The sequence below is a fragment of the Geotrypetes seraphini genome, chromosome 5 (genome assembly GCF_902459505.1).
Source record: "Geotrypetes seraphini chromosome 5, aGeoSer1.1, whole genome shotgun sequence".
NCBI lineage: Eukaryota > Metazoa > Chordata > Amphibia > Gymnophiona > Dermophiidae > Geotrypetes > Geotrypetes seraphini.
In genome coordinates this window covers 247,613,046-247,630,322 of record NC_047088.1, presented here as the reverse complement: position 1 = coordinate 247,630,322, position 17,277 = coordinate 247,613,046, and the positions used below count along the sequence as shown (strand labels likewise).

The 17,277-nt window shown below is 44.6% G+C and overlaps 1 protein-coding gene across 1 annotated transcript in view; it reads right to left on the bottom strand.

The window, feature by feature from the left end:
* LOC117361273 (ropporin-1-like) overlaps positions 1-17,277 on the bottom strand; it is a 50,764-nt gene that overhangs the window by 18,729 nt on the left and 14,758 nt on the right. The gene's annotated exons all lie outside the window — the stretch shown is intronic.

Below are 17,277 nucleotides of genomic sequence, written 5' to 3'. Positions count from 1 at the left end.
ACAGCCTGCGTGTCTTGGAAGCACTCAAAAGACCGCACTACTTTGCCCGGTAATACTAATGTTTTCATAGCCTGTTTTACAACAGCCTATGCGCGTTTAGAGTTGTACAAACTTCTAGACAATCTACAAGAACGTTGTCTGTACCATGATACAGATTCTGTGATATTTGTGAGCCGCGAAGGTGACTGGAACCCCCCTCTGGGCAATTATTTAGGGGAGCTCACCAGTGAGATACCTGCCGATGAACATATAACTGAGTATGTATCAGCGGGGCCTAAAACATACGGTTACAAACTGACAAGTGGAAAGACCTGTATGAAAGTGAAAGGGATAACGTTAAATGTAGAAAACAGCCAGAAAATCGATTTTACTAGTTTAAAAGATCTAGTTTTTGACTACAAACCGGGTGCAGAGGGTTTTACCCCAGAAAAAGATAGGGGTGCAACAAACCGGTATTATAAGAAACAAAAAGAGGTGGGCTATAGAGACCGGTGTGATTAAAAAAACACAGCAAGTTGTGTATGACAAAAGAGTGAAGGAGGAGGATGGGTTCAGCACACTACCCTACGGATACTAGAACGGTGGATGCCCGCTGGTCGCACCTTTTCTCTTGTATATTAGCAGGACCGTCCAATTCAGGCAAGAGCTTCTTTGTTAAAAAACTGTTAGAACACGCTGGCCGTGTATTGTCTGTCATGCCTGACAATATTGTTTGGTGCTATAGTTGTTGGCAGCCTTTGTATAAAGAAATGTTAAATAAATATCCTTTTATTACTTTTACGGACATTTTGCCTGATACTTTTAACGATGACCGAATGTTTCCAACCCATAAAGTAAACTTGGTTATTATAGATGATCTAATGGATTCTGCCTGTAAAAGCGGCGAAATAGAGAATGCCTTTACTAAGTACGTACATCACAGAAACCTGAGCATCATATATATAGTTCAGAATGTTTTCTGCCAGGGTAAAACAAGCCGGACTATAACTTTAAACACCAAATACATGGTTCTCTTTAAGAATCCTAGAGATAAGTTACAGGTAGCCATTCTAGCTAGGCAGATGTACCCTGGAAAATCACAATTCTTTTTAGAAGCCTTTGAGGATGCCACCAGAAAGCCGTACGGCTATCTCTGTGTGGACTTAAATACCACAACGCCTGAGGCTTACAGATTGAGAACGGATATTTTCCCGCCAGACTGGACAACGGTATATTGTGTAAAACCACAATCAACCCGTAAAAGGCTGTGAATACATAACCAGATCCCTTCATATACGTTGGGGCGTGTCTCAGGTAACATGTCTAGCCGTGTAAAGAGAAACCTGCCCCTTTTAAAACTTTTAGTCCAAGCCTCGTCGCAGCACAGAAAAGCCATCCTGAATACAGCCTCTGATGATTTGGTGGCTGCTATAGCTGAAATCGCTCTCAACACCCTAAAAGGTAACATCCCGCTTTCACAAAACCAGATAAAGGTTTTAAAAGGGAAGCGTCACGCCATAAAAAGACTGTGTGATAAAAGATTAACCCTTAAGAAAAAAAAGAAGCAGTTGGTGAAACAATCGGGCGGATTTATAGGGCCCTTGTTAAGTTTTGCTATACCGTTGATAACGGGTCTTCTGACAAACCGCTGATGCATCACGCTGAAAAAATGTACCTGGTCCCTAGTCAACAACTCGAGCGCTTGAGAAACCCCGTAGACCGGGAAGAAAATATTAGAACCTCAACCATACTTAGGTTAGACGAGGAAATGAAAAACATACTGCAGAGCCCTGGTATGTCCGACCATGAAAAAGTTAAACGTTATTCAGAAGTGTTACAACGTTATCTCGTGTTGAACAGACAAAGGGATATGGAAAAAGAAAAGCTAAATGTGTATCTACAGGGACCGGTTGATGCTTCATCAACCCCCGCTCCAGAAAATAGTATACCCGACTCTGTGGTTCAAGAAGTGTTAAACAGCATCAATACGCGCTATAGGAAAAATGCCAAAGTCCTGCTTAACAAACTGTCAAAAAACAAAAGTGTTGCATCCTGGGTGGGAGATGGTACATTTGTATACCAAGGAACACCTATCAGTGGTTCTAACCTGCTCGACCTCGTTCGCAGTGTTACGCAGACCCATGCTCTTTCAGAGCAAAGAAGGCCCCTAGGCTGGGGGGAGTTCATGCAAACCTTAGCTCAATTAAATATGCCTTCCTCGGTTGTAGGTAACGCAGCCAACAGAGAGGTACTGTTACGCCTCAAGGAGAGCCCAGCTATGAAGGTTCCTGAACTATATACAAAGCCTGCCAAGACCAAAGAACTCCTTCCTCATAAAAGACGTAAATTATTAACCAGTTACCGGTGGCTGAGTGTATAAAAACATATCTTCAATAAAATAATGTTTTTTAAAAATGAAAATAAAAGACTGCAGACATTTTGATTTTAAGGTTTACTTTTTTTTTATTTAGAAACAGCATGACATTCATGGTAGGAAACACAGCCCTGTTTCCTGTGTCCAAAAAGGTAACACGAAGGGAACTTAGATGTATGTATACGAATGCTAGAAGCCTAGGTAACAAAATGGGGGAACTAGAGACAATAGCGAGACATGACATATTGGATATCATTTGCATAACAGAAACATGGTGGAATGAAGAAAACAAATGGGACACAGTACTTCAGGGATACAAACTGTATAGAAGAGATCGAGTAGGGCAGAAAGGTGGAGGTATTGCTCTATATGTTAAGGAGGGAATAGATTCTGTTGAAATGGTTACAACAGAAATGAAAGAGAAGCTTGAGTCACTCTGGATCAAAATTCCTGGTCAATATGGCGCAGATACGAAAATTGGCCTTTACTATCGTCCTCCAGGACAGGCGGAGGAAACTGACTCAGAAATGATGGAGGAAATCAAACAAGAATGCAAGACGGGCAATGTAATTATATTGGGAGACTTCAATTTCCCAGGGATAGACTGGAAACTAGCAACCTCCAACTGCGGCAAGGAGGCCAAGTTCCTGGAGGTGCTAGGGGATTGCTTCCTGGAACAAATGGTAAAAGAGCCGACAAGAGGCAACGCCACCTTGGACTTGGTCCTTAATGGCCTCACGGGACCGATAACAGAAGTGGAAGTCGTGGTTCCACTGGGAACGAGTGATCACAATGTAATCAACTTTAAACTTGACATCGGGAAAGGGAAACATGCCAAAACCTTAACCACCACCTTAAACTTTAAAAAGGGTAAATACGATCGCATGAGGGCCATGGTAGAAAAATGACTAGAGAAGATGGTGGACAAACTTGAAACGGTAGATCAGGCATGGTCCCTACTGAAAAATACTATCACAGAAGCACAAGATCTCTACATTCCGAGGATTTCCAAAGATCAGAGAACAAAGAGCAAAAGAGAACCGGCATGGCTTACCATACAGGTGAAGGAAGCCATAAAAGAAAAGAAGGACTCTTTCAAAAAATGGAAATGCATAAAGACAACCGAAGCCTGGAACAAACATAAAGATGATCAGAAGAAATGTCACAAGGCGGTGAGGGATGCCAAACAGGATTATGAGGAAAAAATAGCCCAGGAGGCCAAAAACTTCAAGCCCTTCTTTAGATACGTGAAAGGGAAAAAACCTGCAAAAGAGGCAGTGGGACCCCTGGACGACCAGGGAAGAAAAGGGTACATCAAGGAAGATAAACAAATCGCAGACAAACTAAATTCCTTCTTTGCGTCTGTCTTTACGAAGGAAGACACCTCAACAATACCTGAAGCAGAGAAAGTGTTTCCAGGAGAAATAGAAGACAGCCTCACCACAGTTGAAGTGGACTTAGACCAGATATACTATCAGATCGACAAACTTAAAAGTGACAAATCCCCTGGACCGGATGGAATTCACCCGAGAGTCTTAAAGGAATTGAAGGTTGAAATCGGAGAGTTATTGCAAAAACTTGCAAACCTGACAATCAGAACTGGACAGATACCGGACGACTGGAGGATAGCGAACGTCACGCCAATTTTCAAAAAAGGATCGAGAGGGGAACCGGGCAACTATAGGCCTGTGAGTCTTACGTCGGTCCCCGGCAAGATGGTTGAAGCACTGATCAAGGATAGCATAGTCCGGCACTTGGACGCACACGACTTGATGAAACCCAGTCAACATGGATTCAGGAAAGGGAAATCGTGTTTGACGAATTTACTCCAATTTTTTGAGACCGTGAACGAGCAAATTGATAGTGGGAAGCCTGTGGACATAATATACTTGGACTTCCAGAAAGCGTTCGACAAAGTTCCACACGAAAGACTTCTCAGGAAACTACAAAGCCATGGCATAGAGGGAGATATACAAAGATGGATAGGCAAATGGCTGGAAAACCGAAAGCAGAGAGTGGGCATAAATGGGAAGTTCTCCGACTGGGAGAAAGTGACTAGTGGAGTACCCCAGGGCTCGGTACTTGGGCCGATCCTTTTTAATATTTATATCAATGACCTGGAGGAAGGAACATCCAGTGAGATCATCAAGTTTGCAGACGATACAAAACTATGCCGGGCGATCAGATCACAGGAGGATAGAGAGAAACTCCAGAGCGACTTGTGTCGGTTAGAAACATGGGCGGAGAAATGGCAGATGAAGTTCAATGTGGAGAAATGCAAGGTAATGCATTTAGGAAATAAGAATAAGGAATACGAGTATACAATGTCAGGTGCAACTCTGGGGAAGAGTGAACAAGAAAAGGACCTGGGTGTACTGATAGATAGGACCCTGAAGCCGTCGGCACAATGCGCGGCAGCGGCAAAGAAGGCAAATAGAATGTTGGGCATGATAAAGAAAGGAATCTCGAGTAGATCGGAGAAAGTTATAATGCCGCTTTATAGGGCAATGGTCAGACCACACTTGGAATACTGCGTCCAACATTGGTCTCCCTACCTAAAGAAGGATATAAAACTGCTGGAGAGGGTGCAGAGACGAGCGACAAAACTGGTGAAGGGTATGGAGAGACTGGAATATGAGGATAGACTTATAACACTAGGATTGTTCTCCCTTGAGAAAAGGAGACTGCGTGGGGATATGATCGAGACCTTCAAAATACTGAAAGGAATCGACAAAATAGAGCAGAGAAGATTATTTACACTGTCCAATTTGACACGGACTAGAGGACATGTAATGAAGCTAAGGGGGGGCAAGTTCAGGACTAATATCAGGAAGTTCTGCTTCACTCAGAGGGTGGTTGACGCCTGGAATGCCCTCCCAGAGGAGATTATTGAGGAATCGACCGTCCTAGGCTTCAAGAGCAAACTAGATGCATATCTCCTTAAGAGAGGCATATAAAGATATGGTGGACTATAAATTACGCCAGGTGTACACCTGGCAGGGCCTCCGTGTGTGCGGATCGCCGGACTTGATGGACCGAAGGTCTGATCCGGAGATGGCAGTTCTTATGTTCTTATGTTCTTATGTATGAAACGGGTTTTGAAAAGGTCTACACAAGACTTGTTTTTTATTTTTTACAAATTTCAGTACCATTTCATCATTTTGCATTAAATCTTCAGAATACATTTCTAAAATATTTTCAAAAGGTTGCCCTTTACTCTGTTATTACTTAGTTATTACTCTGACTAATCAGCTGGTCTCCCAGGGTAACATCCAATTGGCTAAAAATAGATGCAATCGGGTAGTTTACCAGGGCTACTTTGGCGGCTGCGTCAATGTCTGAACCGTCTTCTTTCACAATTTTACAGGTCAGATGCAGGAGAGTGTTGTTTAAATCAATGTAGTCTTCACCGTGCCCCACTATGTAGAAGTCCAAAGGTGCTGTTTCCGATAAAGCTGATAATGGTGGTATTTCCACATAGATGCTTTTTTCGATACTGGTTTGGGTTGGGGATAGCTCAAACAGATCTAGTTCTGATTTAACGCATTCTTCAGAGCCGTTGTGTACAAAAGCCATGGTTTTTTAGAATATATCACGTTTCGTAGAACGGGTCCTTCTCTTCTTGGATCCGCTGGATAGCTTCTGTGATTTGTTACCTTGAGGTTTCTTTCTTTTAAAAGGTTTTGGAGGTCCTTGCAGAATCTCTTGAGGGTGGGTCCTCTTTCTTTTAACAGCCCGTCTAACCACAACCAGTCCCAATCCCGCCTGCTCTGCGGAATGGTTTATTTTATTTAGAACGGTTGTTGCGACATGACCCATGACATCTTTAGCTATGTTTTTTGCGGCTCCTTTCACATGTGGTTTAATAATTTCAAAACCCCTTCTCAAAAGCGGTATTGCTTTTCTAAAGAGACTACGAAAAACGCCACCTACACCGGCACCGTACATGACAGGGGCTCCGTGATATCCTGAAAGTCCATAACCGGCTTGTGCTGTGTAATAATTTTTGTATGCTTTGGGGTCTCCGTAATCTTTAGACACCAACATTTTAAAACACAACAGTCTTCCTGGGCCGCAGGTGAAGCTTAAGGATCACCTTCCCGTAACGAAATGAGACGTTCCTGTTCTGATCCGTCTTTATTTCAAATGTGATGGTATCGATGTGCTGCTTGTTCACAGGTACATAGTGCGGTTTATCGTACGTGAGGGTGATAAACTTATCCGCTGACCCTAGAGCTGGAACACAGCGCAACAGTTGTACAAAATGGTCACCTACTAACTGGTGCTCTACAATATCGGTGTACACGTAGAGGGTATTAAAGCAGGCCTCGATATTTGCTGGGAAATGAGAAAGCCTTGTATTAACGTTAGCCTTTACCCCCAAAATGGTTGCCAAATCACCCCTTACAGAAATAACAGACTTATCCTCTGATTTTACATGAATTCTTCGCGTATTGGGGTCATATATGATTCTCGGCGGTCTCTCAGACTCATAGGCGCTTCTAATGTCATGATTCATGGTATCCAATAACCTCCCCATGGTCGCATAATATCCTCTCTGGATTGTAAATTGGCGTACATTTCCTTCTGCAGAGGTGACAACGTACTTTATGTCTTCCTTAATATTTTCCCAAGTATGTGGGTATTGTATTTCCACCAGCCCCGCTTCCCACGGACCCTGTAAGTCCAAAGGCCTAGCTATTTGTATGGTGAAATTAGAGCTGGTATTATGGGGAAACATAGCTGCCGAAGCATTGCTAGGCAATGTGATATAAAAGCCACCGTCATTCATTTTGTTTTTTTCTCTCTCTGTGCTGCTTCAAAAGACAAAATCAGATGTCTTGAATCTCTGAGGCCTTCACCCAACTGTTAAATTTATCAGGCCACCCCTTCCATTTCACGAGACAAATTTTGTTCTTACCCCCTCCTTTTACCTTTAGAACCTTTTCGATATGGTATATTCTGTCCTCTAGAGCAGTGTTCTTCAACTTTTTTACACCCGTGGACCGGCAGAAATAAAAGAATTATTTTGTGGATCGGCAAACTACTAGGACTAAAATTTAAAAACCCCGTTTACGCCCCATCTCCGCGAGCTCGGTCCCCGCAAACCATCTGATTCCATCTGCACAAGCCGCAATTATGATTTTATATTGAACATATTTTATTAAAGTATAAAAAGAAACAATATTCTGAACAATTGTGATTTTATAAATACAAATATACAGAGCACGGACCAACAAAACCCTTGTCTCCCCTCCCCTTCACATATATCCCCTCTACTATCAAGAAAACTGAACAAGCCAAGTTATTATAGAATGCTACATAGAAATATCATGCTAACAGAATACTGCAGTCCCCAGTTATGTCTCTAGCAGGATATATAATTCAAATCTGATATATTCTAATGACAAAATAGAAATAAAATTATTTTTTTCTACCTTTTGTTGTCTCTGGTTTCTGCTTTCATCTTCTTTTCACTCTTTTCCTTCCAGCATCTGCCCGTTCCATCCAATGTCTGCCCTCTCCCCCTTCCATATGTATCTGACTTCTTTCTATGCCCCTCTTCCTTGTCCATCTTCCTCTCTCCTTTTTACATCATTCATTCCAGCTTCACTGCCTTCTTCATTTTTATCTCTCCTACACCAGATCTAGCATCTTTATCCCTCTCTCATTTCTCTGCTGACCCCCTTTCCAGCATCAATGTCTCTCTACTTTCTCATTCCTCTCTCTCCCCTTTCTCTCATCTGATCCCTCCATTCCACCCTGACCCCCTTCCCCTCCTGTAATCTCCCTGCCAGCTGTTTCCTTCCTTTTTTCTTTCTCCCTACCCTCCTTCCTTTTTTTCCTTCTCCCTTCCCTCCTCCCTCTATCCAACATTAACTCTCTTCCCATCCCTTTCCCTCCTCCCTCCCAGCAGCATCTCTCCTTCTTCTCCCTTCCCTCCTCCCTCTATCCAACAGTAACTCTCTTCCCATCTCTTTCACTCCTCCCCTCCCAGCAGCATCTCTCCTTCTTCTCCCTTCCCTCCTCCCTCTATCCAACATTAACTCTCTTCCCATACCTTTCCCTCCTCCCCTCCCAGCAGCATTTCTCCTTCTAACTCTCTTCAAGTCCAGTAACAGCTCTCCCTTTTCCAGACCTTCCCAGCCTCCTACAGTGGCTTCCTCCCCTTCCAGCAGCTCTCGGTACTTGCCTGCAGGAAGTTGCCGGTAAATCACTTCCCTGGCAAATTGGAGAGCTGGTGGGAGGGGAGACAGCCACTGTGAAGGCTCTCCAGGATCTTGTTCGCACACGCTGACCATCTCCCTCCACCTGCACCTGAATCTGCAGCTCTCTCCGGTCTAATCGCAACTTCCCCGCGGCCCTCTTCAGCAACTCGGCAGGGGTGGCGATCAAAGACACGCTGCCGACGTCAGGACCTTAACTCTCTGAGTCCCGCCTATTTTGTTTCAACTTCCTGTTTCCGAACAGGCGAGACTCAGAGAGGGAAGGCCCCGACGTTGGCAGCCTATCTTGATCGCCTGAGGCTGGGAGGAACATTAGTCGGGAGGAACCGCAGTCGGCAGGAAATTTAACTGCCGTCTTGATCTCGCCGGCCCTGCGCGGACCGGCAGAAATTTTCTGCGGATCGGCACCGGTCCGCGGACCGGCGGTTGAAGAACTGTGCTCTAGAGGGTTGACTTTTAGTAATTCTTCAGGATAAAAAGAACCTTGTATAGCTTCGCTATCGTAATCCTGTATCTTGTATATTGTTCTCTGACCCCTGTTTAAAACATCTTTTATTATAAATATTTCATCCGTCCATGTTTGTTCGTAACCTTTCTGAAATCTTCCTTTAAGTTTTGATAGCCTTACATGGTCTCCTTTCATTAAGAGATCCTTGGTGGGATCGCATTTGATATTACTGCCGTAGACTGTTTTCCAAATCTGCAAAGAGTTTGAGGGTGTCACATCTACAGGCCTCGCCTGTATCGTTCTGTGAAAACTATAATTATAGCTGTGCACTATAGCCTGTAGGACATCTTGATAAGTAAAGGTATTATGGGATGTAAAATATCTCCACATTTTGGATTTTAAAGTCCTGTTAAATCTTTCCACTACAGCTGCTTTAACATCATTATGTGTCACAAAATGGCTAACACCTTTTTGTTTTAATAAATTCTTCAGAGACTTATTTAAAAATTCTTTACCCTTGTCTGTTTGAAGTTTTTCAGATGTACACCCTAAATTAAATATTGTTTCAAAGGCTTCGGTGACTTCATGACCGGTTTTTGTTTTTAAAGAAACGACCCATGCATAATTTGACAGGATATCTATTACCGTTAAGATGTATTTGTAACCGTTGTTATAACGGGCAAAGGCTGACATGTCGACTAAGTCATTTTGCCACTGTCTGTCAACTTCCGACACAATTGTTTTATTTCTTTTAAAATGGATTCTAGCCGGTCTGTGTAAATTGTATGCGTTTTGACCGGTGATCCAATCCACCACATCTTTTCTCCGGACTGTTATATCACTCTTTTTAGCCGCTTGAAGTAGAGGGATAATGCCTCCATAGCTTCCTGCCGCGTATGGATCATAATAAATTTGCTTCAATAAAGAATCTTTCATAGCTCTGCCTTTTTAACAGAGCCCTGTTAGGTGACAGCTGCTTTTGGTTTTTTTTTTTTTTTTCAGATTGTTAAGACAACAGTAGGGGGCCGGGACAAGTTCAGACATGTTTAAACACACCTCCACCTCTCTCTGCCCCTTGGCTTTATCAGGGGAGGGGTGCTGCAAGGGGCTTATCAGCTGTTACCATGACAATAGGGGAGCTGGCCCATTAACCATTAGCTCAGAATTCCTACTGAAAAGTGTGTTAAAAGCAAATGCAACCTTTTCTCGTTTGTTTCTGCCCCTGCTCTGTTTTAAAAGCAGGAAAGATTTTGTGAATGCCTTTTGTTTTGTGATCTGCTCTATCCGTGAGCTCTTAAACCCTGTCTTTTAACTAATAACTGTTAAAATAAAGACGCTTCTTTTCTGGCCACATCATTTCCGGGTGGGGGTTTTGACTAAGTCTGTTTCCCCTATTTCCGCCTACGTGGTCAGAAAAGCGCATTTCCGCTGCGTCATTTACCCTATTTCCGCCTATGTGGTCAGAAAAGCGCATTTCCGTCGCTTCATTTACCCAATTTCTGCCTATGTCATCAGAAAAGCGCATTTCCGGTAGGGGCAGGCACTCCCATTTCCGGTGATGTCATCAGAAAGTGTATTTCCGGGGTCAAACACGCCCCCATTTCCGATGATGTCATCAAAAAGTGCATTTCTGGGGCAGGACATGAGGGGCGGGGCTTGAGGGGAGGGTCCATGAGCGGGGGGGGGGGGGTCATGGGCGGGGCTACCACCATTCATTCCTATGGGAGGGGCGGGGCTTAGGTGAAGAGTGGGGGCAGGGCATGGGCGGAGACTAAGGCAGGACAATGGGTGGGGCTTAACCCGGAAGTGAACGCTGATTGGTCGATCCTTATCTCTGACAGCTGTCAATCATTTTGACATGAGGTACACCCATTATATTACTGTGGTCCCTTGGGCCAGAGCCTACATGTGCTTGCTGCAGGATCTCTGCTTTCGTGCTGGAATCCACAGCTGGACCCATTATAAGCACCCCTGCTCTGGTCGACGGTTGCGTGGAACAGTCTTGAATGGTGGTAGCGACCCCGCTCGCTTTCCAGGGGTCTTCTCCTCCGGATCTTAGACTGGGTGATTCTGTCTACGGATTCAAGTTTAAAAGGCTTGGGAGTGGTATTTATGACCGTCCCTGTTCAGGGCCAGTGGGCGACCTTAGAGTGCAAGTGGTTGATCAGTCGCCTGGAGCTTCAGTCATCTCATTCATCGAGCCGTGCATATCTTCTTGGATAATGCCATGGCAGTGGCTTACCAGTGGGGGGGGGGGATGGGGGTACAAGCATGGAGCGTGGAGGCAGAGAGACATCTCGGGGCGCTGTCAGCAGCATACATGGCAGGAGTGGACAACGTTCAAGCAGACTTTCTCAGTCATCAGACACTAGACCCTGGAGAGTGGTCCCTGTCCCAAAGAGCATTCAAGTGCATAGTATATCAGTGGGGGTGTCTTATATTCAACCTCATGGCGGCTGCAGCCAACAAGAAAGCTGATCGATTCTTCAGTCATCATCACAAGGTCAGCAGCAAAGGCTTGGATGCTCTAGTTCAGCCCTGGCCAAGAGAAGGTCTCCTCTATGTCTTTCCTTCATGGCTGATGACAAGGCATCTGTTGAGACGGATAGTTGCACCCGATTGGCCAAGGCAGCCATGGTATGCCAACTTGGTTCAGCTCCTGCAGGATCGGGGGCTCCGGCTACCTTGACTTCTCGCCTTCTCACACAGGGTCCAATTGTGATGCAGGATCCTGATTGCTTTGATCTTATGGTATGGCTCTTCAGCACACGGCCTTAACTAGCTGGGGCTATTTTTCGGCTGTGATTGCCATGTTGCTTCACAGCAAAAGGAAGCCAACAGTGGCAGCCTATGCAAAGGCTTGGAGGTGTTACTAGGCCTAGTGCGCCCTGTGACCAGTGGATTCTTCTCTCCCATCGATTCCTCAGGTCTTGGAGTTTCTGCAGGATGGCCTGAAGACATGTCTAGGGGTAGCTTCGCTTCGTGTACAGATTACCAGTCTGTCATGTATGGGCCCTCCTTCTCTGAGGAGCTCATTGGCAGCTTATCTGGATGTAGCTCATTTTCTGTGGGGCGCTCTGTGACTTTAGCCTCCATTGCGTCTTCCCTGTGTGTGTGGAGCAGGCATCACGATCAAGACGGCCTTCCCATAGGGTCTTGGAACTCCAGGCCCTTTCCTGCAGGGATCCCTTTCTGCATATTACATATTCCCCTTTCATACCTCATACTGTACCTTCTTTTCTCCCGAAAGTGGTTTCCACTTTCTATGTGAATCAGAAAGTTCGACTTCCTGCTTTTGCTTCCTCTGGGTTGAGGGAGCAGGACCGGGTGTTACGGTCCTTGGACGTGCGCAGACTTTTATTGTAGTATCTGGAGGTCATTAATGAGTTTCGCCTCTCTGACCACCTGTTTGTTCTGGGGAGTCCTGCCCACAAAGGTAGGCCGGCTTCAAAGGCTACCATTTCCAGGTGGATTCGCATGGCCATTTCTATGGCATATGTGGTGGCTGGAAAGAAGCCACCCCTCGCAGTGCGGGCTCACTCAACCAGAGGTGTTTCATCCTCTTGGGCAGTTGTCGGCTGTTTCTCTGGATGAGATTTGCAGGGCTGCTATCTTATCTTCCTTACATACTTTCACCAAGTTCTACAGGATCAATGTGGCGACCAAACAAGATGCTGCTTTTGGTGCCTCTATTTTGGCAGCGGGGTCATCAGTCACACCCTGAATTTTTGGGACTGCTTTGCTGCATCCCTCTGGTCCCAGAATAAAGTGGGATTGTACAAGAATGAAAGATTAGGTTCTTACCTTTGCTAATCCTCTTTCTTATAAATCCACAATTTATTCTGGGAACCCGCCCCATTCTTTGCTGATTCACCGATTGTCTGCCTTTACAAGTACTGGTAAGCTGGATTTCTGTTTTCTGACCAGCCTTTATAAGAGTGTCATCTGAATAGGTTTAGTTGGGAGGGAGGGTGTCCCTGGTTCAGGCATCCCCTTCTGATAATGTAGGCTGCGTCTCCGTATAGCACTGATTTGTCATTCAGGTTTATACTGTTTAATGACATTTTTCATTGTTGCTGTTTTGCATTTGTTGATATGAGCAGAATTGATTTACTTGTTGGGGAGTTCTCCCTGTTCCCCTCTCTTGTTGTTCTCCTCTACAGATGTCCCTGGCTGCTTTTATACTGACTGAGGAGCTGGATACTGGCACAGTGATGAAGTATGAGGGGGAGGAGTTTAAGTCTCTGAAATTCTGAGGCTTCCTACAAAGTCCTGGTGGGTAGAGGGAGATAACCTACTGGTCCCGGAATAAAGTGTGGATTTATAAGAAAGAAGTTTAGCAAAGGTAAGAACCTAATCTTTCGTTATGGCCCAGTTATGTGTGTATGGCATAGTTGCAAGCTGTCTATTTGGTATTAGATGTTCCAGCTATTGTTGTGACATTAGATTTACATTTGGGTGGCATCTCAGGCATCAGCTGACTGCATGATGATATCTGCAATAACCATAGGTAGGGCATCAGATGCAGTATCCATGCATTTATCATAATATAATCTTGCCATAGCTATATTATATGCATCTTTATATGACCAGTATAAATACCAATGGTTTAACCTCAATACATACTTATTGATAATACTAATATAAATATGTGTAATGAGAGCCCTCAGAAACATTAATCAAAAGATATTTAAAAGTGAATGTAACTATTTGTAATTATTTCTTTATCATAGGGCTTTCAATTAAGCAGTGTACAAATTAAAACTAAAACTTAGTGCTTCCTCCATGCATAGAACCATTAACGTGGACAAAATTCAAATAATAAAGTACAAAATACTGTATAATCACTTATCTCATATTTACGCTCCAACTGTGTCAGATGAAATGCCTTTGCATCCACTCTGCTGATTAGCTATACCACCGCTCAAGGCTGTCTCAAGTTGCCCCTTACAGCTTCAATGAATGCCCAGCCCTGGGTTTTGCTTATGCAACTTTATCAAGGACTCTGGTGACAACCTCTAGGCTCAATTCTCCTTTCAACTTCAAAAGCTTCTGGTGAAGAAAGCAGGTATGGCATGGAGGAAGTTTTAGTTTTAATTTGCAAACTGTGGTGCTTAACTGGGAGCCCTATGAAAGAGAAATAGTTACATTCACTTTTAAGTGTCTTATGTTAAAGGGATGCTGTATAAACATTGGTATTTATACTGGTCATATATATAGATATAGATATACAGTGTTCTCCCCAGAAAATTTTTCCAGTCGGGTGGGGTGGGACGAGGAAATTTGGTGGTTAGAATAGGGTCATTAAATCCAGTGGCGTTCCTAGTATATATGACAGCCAGTGCTGATCATTTTTTAATAACTCCCTCCTCTAAATAAAAAGTTATTTTTAATAATAATCCATGAGTCACACAACAAGGGTGCACCTAGGAAAAGGTAGCATCTTAAACACTGCAGTGAGCACTAGAACACCAACACATGCATTGTAAAACTAAACAAGCCAGATCCATTGGTCTTGTACGGTCAATGCTAACAGAAAACCATGTCCTTTTCATACACAAAGAAGACAGAAACACCCTCGCCCAATATGGAATAATCACAAACTAAAAATAGAAATATGTAGACACAAGTTAAACTGAAACACCAAGAAACCAGACTCTGCATACAATGCAACACCACAGAAACAGTACATAAGAACATAAGAATAGCCTTATTGGGTCAGATCAATGGTCCATCAAACCTAGTAGCCCATTCTCACGGTGGCCAATCCAGGTCACTAGTATCTGGTCAGAACCCAAGATGTAACAATATTCCATGCTACCAATACAGGGCAAGCAGTGGCTTTCCTCATGTCTTTCTCAATAACAGACTATGTCCCCTAATACTGTGCAAAATATAAAGACAGTATATGTATATTTAAAAAAAACTGATACATAACAATCACTACTTTACAAATGAACAAATAGAAATAAAACAAATAATGAGAAATAAGAAAATACCATTTTATTGGACTAATCCATTTTTCAATTAGCTTTCAGAGGTCAAATCTTTCTTCAAGACAGTACAGTATGCTGCTGTTATGGTATCTGGTCCTGACCTGAGGAAAGGGGTTTAGTCCCCCCCAAAAAGACTTATTTCCATTTCCTATTTATAAACTTTTATCAATACAGCTACAATACCACTTGATTCTACGTAAAGCAACAACAAAAATTTCTTTCTATCTTTTGTCATTTCTGCTTCAATCATCTCTTCGCGCTCTTCTTTCTATACAGCTTTTGTTCTCTCTCCCTTCCATGCAACATCTATCCTTTCTCTTTGCCCTCTCTCTCTCTCTACCCCTTCCATCTATTGTCCATCCTTTTTCTGCCCCTTCCATTCAGTGTCTACCCTTTCTCTCTTCCATACGGCATCTTCCCTTTTTTATGTCCCTTCAATAAACTGTATATCCTGTACCCTTTTTCTCCTTTGTACTTGATTCATCTCAGCTTCAACCCCTCTCCATTTTTCTGTCTCCACCTCCTCCCCTATGCTCTGGCATCTCTCTTCTCCTTTCCTTCCTTCCTTCCTTCCCATTCCACCCCATGGGCTGGCATCTCTATCTCTTTCCCTTTACTCCCCCCATGTCCTGGCATCTCTCTCCTATCTGTCCCTCCTTGCTCTGTCACCTCCACTCCTTCCTTTCCCCTCTGGTCTGGCATTTTTCTCCTTAGTTTCCCTTCCCCTCCCCTGCCCTGGCATCTCTCTCCTCTCCTTCCATTTCCCCTCCCCCTCCATTATCTGGCATCTCCTCTCCTTCCTTTCTCTCCCTCCCTCCTTCCTTCCTTTCCCCTGGTCTGGCATCTGTCTCTTCCCTCCCCCATATGCCCTGACATCTCTCCCTCCCCCTCCATGGTCTGGTATCTCTCTTTCCTCTCCTCTCCCTTCCCTGGTCTTCCTTCTCCCTCCTTCCCTCTCTCTTCCCAATTGAGTGCAGCAGCAACAGCATTTATCTTCCCCCCCTCCAATTGGGTGCAGCAGCAGCTTTTCTCTACCCCCGCAGTGCAGCATTCACAATTTGCTATAGGCTAAGGCAGGAGATAGGGAAGCAATGAGGGAAGCTTACAACTCGCTGCTCTTGCTTGCTTCGGGCCTTCCTCGCTGCCAGATCCTGCCTTTGCGGAAACAGAAAGTAGGCAGGACCGGGCAGCGAAGAAGGCCCGAAGCAAGCAAGAGCAGAAAGTTGTAAGCTTCCCTCCCTTCCTTATCTCCCTCCTTAGCTTGTAGCGAATTAAACCCATGCTCCAGGGCTCTAATAGTAACACTGTGCAAGCCAACTTCCCTTTTCTACCCGCCCCACCTCGAGACGTAACTTCTGGTTTCAGAGGGGAATAAGGGAAGCTGGCACACACAGTGTTTCCGTTAGAACCCTGGAGCATGGGTTCAAGTCACTTGCTGGCGCTTTAAAAGAAAAAAAAAAAATATCAGGCTGAGGCGGGAGTCAAACATTGAACTTCCGGGGGCTCTTCAGGCAGCTCTTAAGGCTGTGCCGAGTCAGCTCCTTTCTCTCTCCCTCCAAACAAATGCAGAACAACTGGCAGCAACAGGCCCCCCTCGGCATCAATGGCAACATGCCCACTGGCATCAACAGCAACGCGGCTGGCTCTGCTGCAAGAAGGTCCTGCAATGACTGTGTCTACCAGCTCTGCTCCGGAAGAAGTGATGTCTGAGGGGGGGCCGCATTGCCGTTGATGTCGAGGCTTCCACATTGCCGTCGATGCCTGGGGACTGCCATTGCCATATGAAAAAAAATTTGGCAAGTTGAGTCGCTTGTCTGTTTGCCCTCCTTCAAAGGGCCCTAAGCACGTGCCTAATGGGCCTATCCATTAATCCGGCCCAGGTTATAAGCTATATTTTTCAGATATCATTGATTCTACTTTTAAGTTTTCTTAACCTATTATACCGTATACACTCGAATATAAGTCGATCCGAATATAAGTTGAGACATCCCATTTTCCCCCCAAAAGGAGGAAAAATGGTTGACTTGAATATAAGTCGGGCAGCTTAATATTCAAGTGCCCTCCCCTGTCAGGCTCTGCACCCAGCCCCCTCCCTGCCAGGCACTGCACATAGCCTCCCTCCCTTCCAGGCTCTCCATCCTGTCCCCCCTCCCTGCTCTGTCTATCGTACCTCCTCTGCTGCTGGAATCCATGGTGGCCCAGAGGTGTAGTGGGCACCCCTAGCGACACCACCCTATCTGACATCCCCAAACT